General features: G+C 38.3%; 1 protein-coding gene and 1 pseudogene across 2 annotated transcripts in view; one reads left to right on the forward strand and one right to left on the reverse strand.

The window, feature by feature from the left end:
• Positions 1-15657, forward strand: part of SLC9A7 (solute carrier family 9 member A7) — a 177049-nt gene that overhangs the window by 35881 nt on the left and 125511 nt on the right. The gene's annotated exons all lie outside the window — the stretch shown is intronic.
• On the reverse strand, positions 12308-13002 carry LOC136385908 (adenylate kinase 2, mitochondrial pseudogene; annotated as a pseudogene).

Consider the following 15657-nt stretch of genomic DNA (forward strand, 5'->3'; position numbering starts at 1 on the left):
TTAAAAAAATCACCTAATGATACATTTCTTAGAATGTATCCCTGTCATTAAGCAATGCATGACTGTACACGTCCTTTTTAAGCACATATGGAACATCGTACAGAATAGGTCAAATGCCTAGCCATAAAACACATTTTATTAAATTTTAAAGGTTGAAATCATACAGAGAATGTTCTTTGACTGAACAGAAATTAGCATTATACTCAACAACAACAATAAAAATTTGGTAAATGTCTAAATAGTCTTTATAATTTTATAACATGTACTATATGTAGTCCTTATAGTATATTATTTAGTGTTGTGTATTTTTGCCCTTCCTGACTTGTTTTTGTAATTTAAAAAATCTTTTCACTAAGTAATACATTTACATGGTGCAATTTTAAAAGCAAATTTAAGAGATACATTGAAAAATGTACACCCTATCCCCTTCTATGCATTTCTCCTTCACATTGTAGTAACCCCTTTTGTTAGTTGTTTGTCCTTCTTGTGTTTCTATCTATAAGTACAAGCAAATACAAATTTATGTGATTTTTGCCTTTTTCTAGAAAAGGTAATATACCATATATCCTGTATTGCATTTTGTGTTTTTTGTTTGTTATCCTAGAGATGTTGCCATATTAGAACAAAGAGGTCTTCCTCATTCTTTTCTTTTATAGCTGCAAGGTATTCTATTGTGTGGATGTACTATGATTTAGTCCTTTGTTGGTGGGCATTAGGGTTGTTTCCAGGCTTAATGCAATAAAAAAATACTTCACTGGATGACCTTGAACATCTTATACATGTATAGTTGTATCTCTGACATGAATTCCTAGGGGTAGGATTGCTGGATTAAAAGTTAAATGCATTTGCAATTTTGGATGATATTGCCATATTCTTCTCATTAGTGTTTATACCATTTTTTTCACTCATACCAGCAATGTATGAAAATGAGAGTTTTCTTGCCAACAGGTTGTACTATCAAACTTTTGGACTTTTGTCAATTTGAGAAGAGTGGTGTCCCAATGTCATTTGAATTTGCATTTCTTTTATAAATAATGATGAGTATCTTTTTTAAAGCTTCAGAGCCATTTGTATTTTTTCTGTGACTTGCCTATTTATATTCTTTGTCTATTTTTCTACAAACTTGTTTCTTTCTTAATTCTAGGAGCTTTTTAAAAATCTTATTTTTATTAATTTTAATAAAATAATTTTAATTTGATAAATCAGGGTACATATGTTCAGAGAAAACATCTCCAGATTATTTTGACATTTGATTATGTTGCATACCCCTCACCCAAAGTCAAATTCTCTTCCATCACCGTCTATCTGGTTTTCTTTGTGCCCCTCCCCTCCCACCACCCCCCTCTCTCCTTCCTCACCCCTTTTCTACCCCTGCACCCCACCCTCCGTTACCATCACATTCTTGTCCATGTCTCTGAGTCTCATTTTTATGTCCCATCTATGTATGGATTCATATAGTTCTTAGTTTTTTCTGATTTACTTATTTCACTCTGTATAATGTTATCAAGGTCCATCCCTGTTACTGTAAATGATCCTATGTCATTTCTTATGGTTGAGTAGTATTCCATAGTATATATGTACCAAAACTTTTTTTTTCCATTTTTCCGAAGCTGGAAACGGGGAGGCAGTCAGACAGACTCCCGCATGCACCTGACCGGGATCCACCCGGCATGCCTACGAGGGGGCGATGCTTTGCCCCTCTGGGGCGTCACTCTGTTGTGTCCAGAGCCATTGTAGTGCCTGAGGCAGAGGCCACAGAGCCATCCCCAGTGCCCGGGGCCATCTTTGCTCCAATGGAGCCTCGCTGTGGGAGGGGAAAAGAGAGACAGAGAGGAAGGAGAGGGGAAGGGGTGGAGAAGCAGATGGGTGCTTCTCCTGTGTGCCCTGGCCGGGAATCGAACCCGGGACTCCTGCACGCCAGGCCGACGCTCTACCGCTGAGCCAACTGACCAGGGCCATACCAAAACTTTTTAATCCACTTGTCCACTGACAGTTACTTGGGCTGTTTCCAGATCTTTGCTATTGTGAACAATGCTGCCATAAACATGGGGGTGCATTTCTCCTTTTGGAACAGTGCTATTGTGTTCTTAGGGTATATTCCTAAAAGTGGGATAACTGCGTCAAAAGGCAGTTTGATTTTAATTTTTTGAGAAATCTCCATACTGTTTTCTACAGAGGCTGCACCAGTCTGCATTCCCACCAGCAGTGCAGGAGGGTTCCCTTTTCTCCACATCCTCGCCAGCACTTATTCTCTGTTGTTTTGTTGATGAGCACCATTTTGACTGGTGTGAGGTGATATCTCATTGTGGTTTTAATTTGCATTTCTCTAATGATTAGTGATGTTGAACATTTTTTCATATGCCTATTGGCCATCTGTATGTCCTCTTTGGAGAAGTGTCAATTCATTTCTTTTGCCCATTTTTTGATTGGATTGTTTGTCTTCCTGGTATTGAGATTTACAAGTTCTTTATAAATTTTGGTTATTAACCCCTTATCAGATGTATTGTCAAATATGTTCTCCCATTGTGTAGTTTGTCTTTTTATTCTGTTCTTGTTGTCTTTGGCTGTGCAAAAGCTTTTTAGTTTGATATAGTCCCATTTGTTTATCCTGTCTTTTATTTCACTTGCCCGTGGAGATAAATCAGCAAATATATTGCTGTGAGAGATGTCAGAGAGCTTACTGCCTATGTTTTCTTCTAAGATGCTTATGGTTTCACGGCTTACATTTAAGTCTTTTATCCATTTTGAGTTTATTTTTGTGAATGGTGTAAGTTGGTGGGCTAGTTTCATTTTTTTGCAGGTAGCTGTCCAATTTTCCCAACACCATTTATTAAAGAGGCTGTCTTTACTCCATTGTTTGCCCTTACCTCCTTTGTCAAATATCAGTTCTCCATAGAGCTGTGGGTTTATTTCTGGGTTCTCTGTTCTGTTCCATTGATCCATATGCCTGTTCTTATGCCAGTACCAGGCTGTTTTGAGTACAATGGCCTTGTAGTATAACTTGATATCCGGAAGTGTGATACCTCCCACTTTATTCTTCTTTTTTAAGATTGCTGAGGCTATTCGTGGTCTTTTTTGGTTCCATATAAATTTTTGGAATATGTGATCTATATCTTTGAGTATGTCATTGGTATTTTAATTGGTATTGCATTGAATTTATAGATTGCTTTGGGTAATATAGACATTTTAATGATGTTTATTCTTCCTAACCATGAACACGGTATATGCTTCCACTTGTTTGTATCTTCCTTGATTTCTTTTATCAATGTTTTATAATTTTCCAAGTACAAGTCTTTAGTCTCCTTGGTTAAATGTACTCCTAGGTACTTTATTTTTTTGGTTGTAATAGTGAAGGGGATTGTTTCCTTAATTTCTCTTTCTGACTGTTCATTGTTGGCGTATAAAAATGCCTCTGATTTCTGAGTATTAATTTTATATCCTGCCACTTTGCTGAAGTCATTTATCAGATCCAGTAGTTTTTTTTGACTGAGACTTTAGGGTTTTCTATATACAATATCATATCATCTGCAAATAATGATAGTTTTACTTCTTCTTTTCCAATTTGGATGCCTTTTATTTCTTCTTCTTGTCTGTTTGCTGTGGCTAGGACTTCCAGGACTATGTTGAATAAGAGTGGTGAAAGGAGGCACCCCTATCTTGTTCCTGATCTTAAGGGTATTGCTTTTAATTTTTGCCTATTGAGTATGATGTTGGCTGTGGGTTTGTCACAGATGGCTTTTATCATGTTGAGTTATGTTCCCTGTATTCCCACTTTGTTGAGAGTTTTGATCATGAATGGGTGCTGGATTTAATCAAATGCTCTTTCTGCATCTATTGAAATTATCATGTGTTTTTTCTCCTTCCTTTTGTTTTTGTGATGAATCACATTGATTTGCGAATATTGTACCAACCTTGCCTCCCCAGAATAAATCCCACTTGATCATGGGGTATGATTTTTTCCATATATTGTTGGATCCGGTTTGCTAACATTTTGTTGAGGATTTTAACATCTATATTCATCTGGGATATTGGCCTATAATTTTCTTTCTTTGTGTTTTCTTTGCCTGGTTTTGGAATCAGAATTATGCTCGCTTCATAAAAGGAGTTTGGAAGTCTTCCTTCCTCTTGAATTTTTTAGGAGCTTTTTATTCATTAAGGAGATTAACCCTTTAGCTATGATAACTTGCAAATAAATTTTTCAGTTTGTCTTTTTAAACTTTGATCATGTGTTTCCCTTATTAGAATATTGTTGTTGTTACTATCGAGTAGTTGAAGTTTTCAGGTTTTTTTTTCTTTTAAGATGTTTGAACATCATTAAAAAGACATTCTCCAAATGTTACCCAGTTGTCTTAATACCAATTACAAAAAAGTCCGTATTGACCCTGCTGACTTGAGATGCCACTTCTTTCATATACTAAATACCTGTCTATTTCTAGACTTTCTATTCTGGTACATTGATATGTCTCTACTCTAAATTAATGCTATCAATATTAATATTTCACCAAATGTTTGAGGCCCTTATTTTAGAATTTGGTGGAGCTAATGCCCCCTCATTGGCCATTTTATCCTCCCACCAATTTTTCATGGTTTTTCTTGTCTGTTTAATTTTACTAATGATTCTAGAATCAGCTTGTTTAGTTCCTGTCCAGATGTTTATTGGTAGTCTTATTGGGATAGCATCAAATTAAATCAATGTGGGAAAAAATCATTTTTACTATGTTCATTCTTCCTATACACAGACCTTGTAATTTTTCAAGACTTTTGTGTTCAGAAGTATTTTTGAGTTTTCCTCTTAACTTTAGCACATTTCTTAACCTTATTCCTACATATTTTATTTTTGTTACCATTATAAATGATGTATTCCTGTCCATTATATCTTTAAACTGTACTGTTTCTCTGGATTTCTTTTTCTTTAAATTGGCTTAGCCACATTATTTTTCATTTTTTTAATTCTCATTTTAATAGTTGAGGATAGTTCCTGGAAGTTGTCAAAAGATTTTTATTATACTTTTGCCTTGTAATGAAGTATATTGGGAATTAGTGTAAAAGAATCAAAGTACTGGCCCTGGCCGGTTGGCTCAGCGGTAGAGCGTCGGCCTGGCGTGCGGGGGACCCGGGTTCGATTCCTGGCCAGGGCACATAGGAGATGCGCCCATTTGCTTCTCCACCCCCCTTCCTTCCTCTCTGTCTCTCTCTTCCCCTCCCGCAGCCAAGGCTCCATTGGAGCAAAGGTGGCCCGGGCGCTGGGGATGGCTCCTTAGCCTCTGCCCCAGGCACTAGAGTGGCTCTGGTCATGGCAGAGCAATGCCCCGGAGGGGCAGAGCATCACCCCCTGGTGGGCAGAGCGTCGCCCCTGGTGGGCGTGCCGGGTGAATCCTGGTCGGGCGCATGAGGGAGTCTGTCTGACTGTCTCTCCTTGTTTCCAGCTTCAGAAAAATACAAAGAAAAAAAAAAGAATCAAAGTGCTGAAAATGGATTAGGGTTTCTAGTGTACATGTTGGTAATGATGGATTTATCCTAAATGCTTGAAGGCAGAGAAGGCTCAACTCAGAGTATATTTCTTAGTGAAGGCTGGCCAATCATGAACCAGAACTTAAAATCCTGCAAGTTAACAGATTGGTAACATATATTAGGGATACACTGAATAACTATTTTTGATAGTTGTTGAATGGCAAGTGTTAAACATCAATATTTTGCCGATGCTGAACCAAAATATCTCTAACTTAGAATGAACCTCTGAGTTAAATAAATCTGAATTTATTTATTTATTTATTTGCAAGAAGAAGAGACAGAGAGGGACAGTCAGGAAGGGAAAGAGATGAGAAGCATCAATTCTTCATTTTGGTACCTTAGTTGTTAATTGATTGCTTTCTCATATGTGCCTTGATCAGGGACTATAGCAGAGTGAGTGACCTTAGGCTCAAGCCAGCGACCTTTAAACTCAAGCCAGAGACCATGGGGTCATGTCTATGATCCCATGCTCAAGCCAGCGACCCTGCACTCAAGCTGGCAATCCTGTGCTCAAGCCACTGACCTCGAGGTTTTGAACCTGGGTCCTCTGCGTCCCAGGCTGATACTCTGTCCACTGCACCATTGCCTGATCAGGCTAAAACATTGTTTTTAATGCTATGAATGCTAATGCACCAAACTGTTCTACAAAAAATAAAATTATGTAATAATCTAATGCCTATTATTCTATCTTGTATTGTTCCTTAAAATGTTAGATATTTGTTGACTTAACCAGTGTATTGTTTTTTCTTTAGTGCTAGTACTCTTCATCATTATTTCATTCAATAAATATTCACTATCTGTTTACCTTTTTATTTCTTTTTTTCTAAGTGTGTGTGTGGGGGAGATAGAGAGCAGACAGACAGACTCTTGCATGCACCCAGACCAGATCCACCCAGCAACCCCCCGTCTAGGGCCAATGCTTGAATCAACTGAGCTGTCCTTAGCACCTAAAGCTGATGCTTAGACCAACCACGCTATCATCAGTACTTGGGGCCAATGCTTGATCCAGTCAAGCCACTGGCTTCGAGAGGGGCAGAGAGAGGAGTGAGAGGGGGAAGGGAAGAGAAGCAGATGGTTGCTTCTTATGTGTGCCCTGACCAGGGATTGAACCTGGGATATCTGAATGCTGGGCCAATGCTCTAATCACTGAGCAAACCAGCCAGGGACACCTTTTAATTTCTTAATATATTCTTTTTTTTTAAATCTAGATTTATTGAGGTATAGTTTACATACAATAAAATTAATTTCTCTTAAATCTACAGTTAAGGAATTTTGAGATATGTGTACACTTATGTAGCCACCACCAAAATCAAGATACAGAGCCTTTGAGCTGCCCCTGCCCCCCAAAAAGTTCTCATGTACCTTTGCAGACCATGCCCTTATCCTACCTGGCATCTACTGATCTGTTTTGTGACCCTACACTTTTGCTTTTTCTAGAACTTCATGTGAATTAAATCATATATTAGGAAACTTTTTGTGTTTGGTTTCTCTCACTTAGTATATTACTTCTGTGATTCATTCATGTTGTGTGTATCAATAGTTTGTTCCTTTTTATTGCTGAGCAATATACCATTGTATGAATGTATCTCAGTTTACTTACACATTCACCATTTGTTGGACATTTGGCTTGTTTTCTGTTTTGGGTATTATAAATAAAGCTGCTATGAACATTTGCCTACATGTCTTTGTGTGGGCATGTGTTTTCATTTCAGTTGGATAAAAAAAACACACCAAGAGTGAGATTTCTGGGTTGAATGGTAAGTATATTTTTAATTTTATAAAAACCTGGCAACCTTTTTCAAAAGATCTGAATGTTTTGCATTCTCAGCAGCAGGGTGTGAGATTTACAATTATTTCATATCTTTACCAACTTGGTTGTTATTTGGAAATTTGTAATTTTAGACATCCTAGTATGAAGTAGCATCTTGTTTTAATTTGCATATTCCTAACGATAATGATGTGGAGCATCTTATGCTTATTTGCCATCCATATACCTTCTTTGGCACTCTGTTCATATTTTTTGGTTTATTTTGTCTTATTATTGGATTGCATTTTTTATATTTTCTGGGTACAATCCTTTTATCAGGTAAGTGGTTTGAAATATTTTCTCTCTATTGCTTATCTTTTAATTTCCTAACTAGTGTTTTTTGAAAGGTAGACCTTTTAGATTTTGAGAAAGTCCAATTTATCAGTTTTTTTCCTTCATGGTTTATACTTTTTGTGTCTTATCTTAATACGTTTTTAATAAGTTGACTGTTTTGTATATAAAATTAACAGTTCTTATAGTCACTAATCAGCATTTTATTCTTACAATAATAAAAATGAATGTATCACTCAAGAGACTGATAGAATTTCTACATGTAAAACACATAAAGTGATCTGCACTCCAAGTTACAAATAGACTTAATAACAAATGCAAGTGGCATGCTTTGTTCATGTTACTCATGTTGTTGTGCTGGTCACATGTCATGACAAGTTATGCCATCACATGGTCATTGCTCACTAACAGTTAAGGCAGGGGTCAGGAACCTATGGCTCGTGAGCCAGATGTGGCTCTTTTGATGGCTGTATCTGGCTCACAGACAAATCTTTAATAAAAATAATAATAACGTTAAAAATATAAAACATTCTCATGTATTACAATCCATTCATTTCCTGCCACTCATGTTCATGGTTGCAGGTGGCTGGAACCAATCACAGCTGTCCTCCGGGACAACACCAAATTTTTATTGGATAATGCGTAAAGTACATGAGTCGTTGTATGGCTCTCACGGAATTACATTTTAAAATATGTGACATTCATGGCTCTCTCAGCCAAAAAGTTTCCTGACCCCTGAGTTAAGGAATATCAAAATTGATACTTTGGGAGACATTCAGTTGCTTTTGAAGACCGAATCTGATTATTGCCTAAGTCAAACTTTGGGCCATTTCTTATTTATATAGATTGGTTCCTTGTATTTATTTTGGTATTGTCTATCAATTACAGATTTCAATCTTTACATAAAGAGACTCTAGTAAGCCCAGTTATGACTTTCACAAAATTAAATTATATGTCAAATATCCAAACATTAGTGACTATTTATTGTACAGGGAGGGACACAGATTCTACTTACAAGGACCTGTATGGGAACACTCTAAGGAGGGGGTTGTTAATAGATTAGCTTTATGATCCCTCTGGGGCTTTCTATTTCCCTCTTTTGGTTTGGATGGGGCTTGTGGTCTTTAACATCTCAAGTGTGTCCTCACTGTCATACAGACAATGAGACTTTTAAAATTGCATAATTTTCATTCACTTTAGTAAATTAATTGTGACCCAGCTTTATTAATTTCTTAAATGCAGTTAATGTTTTGCTGAGTTTTTAGTGTTTAAGAGACTATGCTATGGTGGGAAGAGGAAATAAAGAAAAGGTTTCTGCCCCTAGTGAGCTGACATTCTGAGTGGAGCACAATTGTGTACAATGCCCCAAAGCCAAGTCAGGCTGTGTGGCTGAGCTTAGGGAATGTGGGAATAAATATGGACATAATACAGTAAACATATTCAGGGAATATTGTGGGCCTCAGTTGCCCTTTGGGAGTTTTGAGGCTCCATTCTATTAAAAATGGGTTGGCATTTGTGAGTAAAAGCTTGGGTTGATTTATGCTTGCCTGAGAATGACCTTTGTCTCCCATACTCTGTGTCTTTGAAAGTAGCAAAGATAATTGGAGGATGTAGTGTTTTCTTTGGTTGTTGAATAGATCTGCACCTAGCTTGGGAGCTGTGAATCGATATGTGGACCATTGGCCTGCATGAGGGTGGTATAAAAGGTTGGTGGCATAAAGGGTTGTGGCTTCTCTGTATCAGCAAGAGCCATGAACGTCTTGGCTTTTTACCGTAGCAGGTCATATACCACCTGTGGGGATGAGGGAACAGAAGAAGATATCTACTTGGGTGGGTACTGGGTCTCCCTGGAGATGGAGCTTTTGTCCTTGATGTATTTCCTCTTCTGTATTATTCTCTAAACCTAAGTAAATATATTAACTGAAAACCTTTTTGGATCTTGGTAGTTTGGCTGCTGGCTCGAACAATCACTGCAGCTGTGCGGCTGTACTAATGCCTTGGAATGAAAGGTTAGCAGTATCAGCTGGGGAGGTGCCTTTAGAGTAGTTGTATGGGTTTGAGGGGGACCTGAATTGGGATTACAGCAATGAGAAGGTGAGAATTTTGAACATCTGCACCCATGACAAGTGCTGAGACTCCTCTTAGCAGTTCAGGCAAACGGTCTGGGGAAACAGGGAAAATAGAACTCTAACTATGGCTCTGGTAAGAGGTCTGAATGGAGTCGGGGGCTCTTCCTAGTTGTGTAAATATTTTATTTTAATTTTTTTAAATTTAATAAACAGTTGATATATGTCAAGCACTATTCTGGATACTTTATAAATATTAATAATTTCTCATAACTCAATACCATTTATAGTTTATTGATAAGAAAATTGAAGCATAAGAAAGTAAAGTAACTTACCCAAGGCTATATAGCTTAGTAAATGGTGAAGCCAAGACTTGAACCCAGGCAATCTGGCTTCAGAATCCTTGCCCCTGAACCCTTGAAATTCTTCTGGTTTCTCTTTTGCATTCTTCCTCATAGAAATGAATGGAATTAATAGTTTTTTTAAAATGCCATTGTTGATGACTGAGCCAGCATGTTCAGGCAGGTTATAGCTTCACAGGGTTATGTCATTGGACAATTTCTGGAGAGCACAAATTTCTTACACAGTATGTAAATGAGGATGGCACCTATTCTCTGGATTGTACCCCTGTCCTACTTAAGGCCTGTGCTACAGTTGTAGAGCCTCTCTGAACATCTATTTGACCCCTTTGCTATCGAGATAGCTTCTTTCTCAAAATTCTTGGGATCAGAAGGTGTATTTTCCCTTCTATTTAGCAGCCATTGTGAGGATCTCAGCTTTAATGCCCCAGCAGTCTCTCCTGCTTTACCTCCTCATAGGGGCGTGAGTGAGTTCGCTTTGGGAGAAAACCCAAAGCAAGGTCTGAACAATAGGTGTGCACTTGGGGCTCACTAAGGGTTCAGATATTGCTTTTGTTGTATTTTTTTTTTTTTTTTGCCTTGGCAGAAGTCTGATTGTTAAACATGGCTCTCTACGCAGGCCTTTTAGTCATAGCAATGAAAGCAAATTGTGTTATATTACATGAATTATTTCATTACCTCTTACATTAAATTATCAAGTTCGCCATTTATGAGTGATGGTGATTTATGTATTTTTTTTTTCTTAGGTGGGTAGAGCAAATTTTTAGGTTTTTCCAGAAAGCAGTGACTTGGTTTCTAGGGCAATACTGATGGGCCACAGCATTCTAGTTTCCTCATGCTGGAGGCTGAGCGGAGGCTGCTGAAATATATTGATTAAGATGTTGGTATTTTCATTGCCATATTTTGTAACGAGTGAAGTATGCTGTGACTGAAGCTGTCAGTGACAGTTGTTTCCCTGTGGTGGCCTAACATGACAGAAGGATATCTGCTTACTAAAGAAGAATCTTCTGCAGGTTTCCCCTACACCTCTGATTTAGCCCACAGCAAAACCCTTGAATGGCATCTAGTAAATTGCATCCCCATTGTTATGATGATCTGCAGGCACTAAGAAGAAATAATTTTGTTAAATAAAATTTTGGGTCTCTCAAATCACCTACTTAATGTCATTTTTAGTGGTTTTATTGGTATACATTCCTGTGAAAAGGCTTTGTGATCAGCATTCATCTCTTTGTCTTTCTTCTTTCCTCCGTCCCTCCTTCTCTCTCTCCCTCCCTTCCTCCCTCCCTGTTTCCCTCCCTCCCTTTCCTCCTTCCTTCCTTTCTCTTTACAAAATTTTATACAGTTTATTGATTTAGGAAACAAACTAGGCAGCTAGTTAATTTGGTCAGTTAAGAAAGACACCTCATTGAAAATACATCACAGTGCTGTTGAGTGATCTCAGTCACAGGATTTGAGGACAGGAAGGACAATCTTTGGATGCTGCTGCTTAAGACACTTGCTCATTTATTGAAAGGGTCCCTTCACACATCATAGATGAAAGAAGGACAAACTGTAGGATTGTGGCACACCTTTGGTGATTGCTGATTGCTTACCCATGAGAACAGATGGACTGGTAAGTCAGTGGTAAGTCTGGAAGGGAGTGAGATCAGCCTGTTCTACCTTCCTTATGACCCCTGTAAACTTGATTTGCTGAGCTGCTGCCCCCATGAGCACAGCCTAAATCTATTTCAAATGTGGAGATGATTTTTTGATCTCTTGGTGTTGGAAACCAAGGTTAGGGGTCAAACCCTCCCTGTCCCAAACTACAGGACAGACAGGATGACAGTTTAATTTCCTGCATTTCTGGGCTGGCAATCCATGAGGTTCTGAGCTAAAAGCTGGGAATTTAGGGCACTGGCTTCAAAAAATACTGTCACCAATCCAGAGTAAAGGAAAACTTAATTTCTTAGAAATAGTACTGTACCTCCCTGTTTCTACTTACACCCTCCAGTCAGTTTTTTTTTTAAAATAATTACTCATACTTTTTTTTTCTTTTCTTATTTTTATTAATTTTAATTCAGTGACATTGATAAATCAGGGTAATTACTCATACTTTTTAATACTCCTATATGTAAAAGAAATTGCTTCACTGAAACGTTGCTGCTCTTCCAATATTTTTCGTCAGTCCCTCACCACTCCTCACTTTCCATCCTTACTCTGATCACCCCTCCCCTCTGCCCAGCCTCTAAGAGCAGGGGTGATGAGCAGTGGTGCTCTCACTCAGCCTTCTGTTACTAGGATTTGGCTTTGGAGAAGGCTGGTAAGATGTTTGAAAACATGACATCAGGGGTCTGGGATGCATCAATGGAGTGAATCCCCCATTTCCTGTAGTACTCTACCAGGAGGGCTGTCAGAGTGTGGTAAGCCTCCAGGCAGATTTTCAAGGCCTTCTCATTATTGTCTGATCAGTGGACCAAGGGTTCCCCAGTGATGTCATCTTTCATGGGCTCCTTTGTGGAGTTGAACTCCTTGTGGTAGAACGGCCACTTGAAGGGTAGATCAACCTTCCTGTGATTCTCTGGATTAGCAGAGAGTCTGGGATATAGAATTCAATCACAGAATCAAGCTTCTCTTTCCTCTTCTCCATGAGGTTGTTAAGTATTTCTGCCTGCCTTACTAAGGGAAGCCATCTGAAAGAAAACCATTTTTGCATGGAGAGGTATTCAGATTCTTCTCAATGAGCTCCACTACCACTTCGTTGCTCTCCATTTTCCCAGTATCCATAGTTGCCTTCAGCTTTTTTCCCAGCTCTGACCCAGAAGCCACCATGGCTCTCAGCATGTCCCCAATAGCTAGATGGCAGGCACAAGTTTTTGGCCAATTTGGGTGCCTGGGTATCTTTGCTGGCCCTGGGTGGCCCCAGTAGCATGGCCCAGATGCCCTTAGGACTCTATGGGGTGGAATTGGCTGCTGGTACATTGGGAACCATGGCCGCTGAAGCCTCTTACCACCATTCATATCTTATTTCATTACTTTCCTCAATATTGTAGTTCTTTATGTGTAACGCTTAAAATAAACATCATAAATGGGAATGATAAAACTCTTTTCTTGCCTCAGTGAAGTTTAGCTTTTATAAATAATCTTAGAATAATTCAAGTAACTATGATTTGAAGAAGAAAAAGTTATTGTACCTGAAAAACTCTCTATTGTGCTCCATTTTTCTGCAAATAACTAGTAGCTAGATTAACAAACATTGTCACAGAAACAAAGTGTTTTTTTGAAGCCATAGATCAATGCATCTATATTTATAAAAGCCATAAATAAACAGGCATTTCTTCCTTATTAGGAGGACTAAAACAGTAGTTTAGAACTTAAGGCAGTGACAATTCTAAAATATAATAAAATGGTAAATTAAGGCTTTATGTTTGTTCTGAAACCCATATTCATAGGCTGCTTATGTGTAGAACACCTTCGCATTTTGGTGCAAAGTAAAATTCAGGCTATTGTCCCTGGTATCCAGTGACCACCACCACCACCACCACCACCACCACCACCACCACCACCACCAACAACAACAACAACAATAACAACAAAACAGAGACAAGATTTTATTAAAACACAGGATCATCAAAATAGATTTGGGTTTGTCAACACTTAGACGAGAATAGGAAACCCATATTTATTCTAGTGTTTGTATGATTAATAGTTCAAACTATGAAGTTATATGTTGATTGAGGATGTGGGAGGCAAAATGTAAAAAAATGTCTCTTGCTGATGAGTGCTGCATCTTGTTCTGTTTAGTTATTTCTGGCTACTCTTTCCTAACTGCACTAGATTGCAAAGTCCAAAAAGTCGTGGTCCTTGGTTGCTTGCTTTGTGATTGCTTACAGATTGGTTTGCATGAGAAAGTCTCCATAGTCTTTGGTGGGTTGGTGAGGAAGTGTGAAGGGAGGGTCTTTTCTCAGTTCTGGACCTTTACTTAGTTCAGAAGCCAGGTTACGTTGTGATAATTATACTAATTTAAAACTCCAGCATCTGAAGATGACTCTCCAGGAAATTGAATTTCAGAGGAAACTTAATTCTTGGAAACTTAATGGATGAATTTTAAAAAAGAGAATCATTTGCTCCTAGCTTTGGTGAGCCATTTTCCTGTTTCCTTTCTCTTTCAGTTTTGATTTCTATCAGGGTAACATGACCCAGGGGAATTATTTGCATCTTTGAAAATTCTACTCTCCTCCTAGATGATTAAACTGGTAAAGTGGAGACACATGTTATATGTTCTTTATCATTCTGGAGAATTATTAATAAAGTCACTGGCAAGTCTCATTATTGACTTAATTTTAGAAGTAGAAAGAGCCTTATCTATTAGAGCTGTTGAACCTAAGAAGACTATTATATTAAACCCTATTAAGGATAATAATTATTTCCTGGAATTTTTTATGATCCACTTAAAGTTAAATCAAGTTATGTCTTAAAATAGGATCACAAAAATAACACAGTTGTCAGGACTGGGAAAGGACAGGATGTCGGGGTAATGAAGTGCCCACTCACTGGTACCACATTTTTGTGCTTGAATCATATTTGTGTGCTCAGGTGCTCTCTGAGGAAACTCTTTTAGAGAGAGAGAGAGAGAGACAGGAAGAGAAAGGGGGGGGAGCAGAGAGATGAGAAGTATCAAATCATAGTAGCTTCACCTTAGTTGCTTATTGATTGCTTCTCATATGTGCCCTGATGGGGTGTGAAGTGGTGACTCAAGCTGAGCCAGTGGCCCCTTGCTCAAGCCAGAGACCTTGGGCTCAAGCCAACATGAATCATGTTGATGATTCTGTGCTTAAGCTGGCGAGTCAGTGCTCAAGCTGCCAAGCCTGCTCAAGCTAATGAGCTTGTGCTCTAGCAGGTACCTCAGGGTTTCAAACCGAGTTCCTCAGCATCCCGGGTTAATGCTCTATCCACTGAACCACCACTGGCCAGACTCTGAGGAAACTCTTCTTTGTGATTTTAGAACTGCTCTTCAGCAGGCAAGAATATACAATCAGGATCTTTGATTTCTTAAATTTTTATTATTATTTTTAATTTTATTTTTTTAATGTATTGTGTTGACATGGTTTCAAGTGTCCCAATCAATATAACACCTTCTACATATTGCATCATGCCCCCAATGCCTCATGCAAAGTCTCTTTCAACCCCCATTTTCTCCCTTTGTCCCCCTCTCCCCATCTCCACCCTCCTTTCCCTCTGGCTATTGCTACCCTGTTGACTGAATATATGTGTTATGTATATATGATTTTGGCTAATCCCTTCACCTTCTTTGATCCAGTCCCCTCTCCCCTCTTCCATCAGTCAAGGATCTTTGATTTTTTTAAAACAAATATCTTTATTACAGACACACCTGGAACTGTACCTTATAGAGCTTTTAAATGACCAGGTATTGAAATCCTCAGTAATGACCTTAAGTCATGTTGGTCATTCATCTGGCTCCTGTCAGAAACCTGGCTGAAAACTTTGGTGTTTGAGAAAGAAATGTTCTTAAAGAATATATTATTAATTCTTTGAAAACTAATTTCAGTCAAAAACATTAGGAAATGACAGATTGGACCATAGTATTTTGCCCTCTAGTATTCCACCCTCAGAATTGCTAACATTA

Source organism: Saccopteryx leptura, chromosome X (assembly GCF_036850995.1).
Source record: "Saccopteryx leptura isolate mSacLep1 chromosome X, mSacLep1_pri_phased_curated, whole genome shotgun sequence".
Classification (NCBI taxonomy): domain Eukaryota; kingdom Metazoa; phylum Chordata; class Mammalia; order Chiroptera; family Emballonuridae; genus Saccopteryx; species Saccopteryx leptura.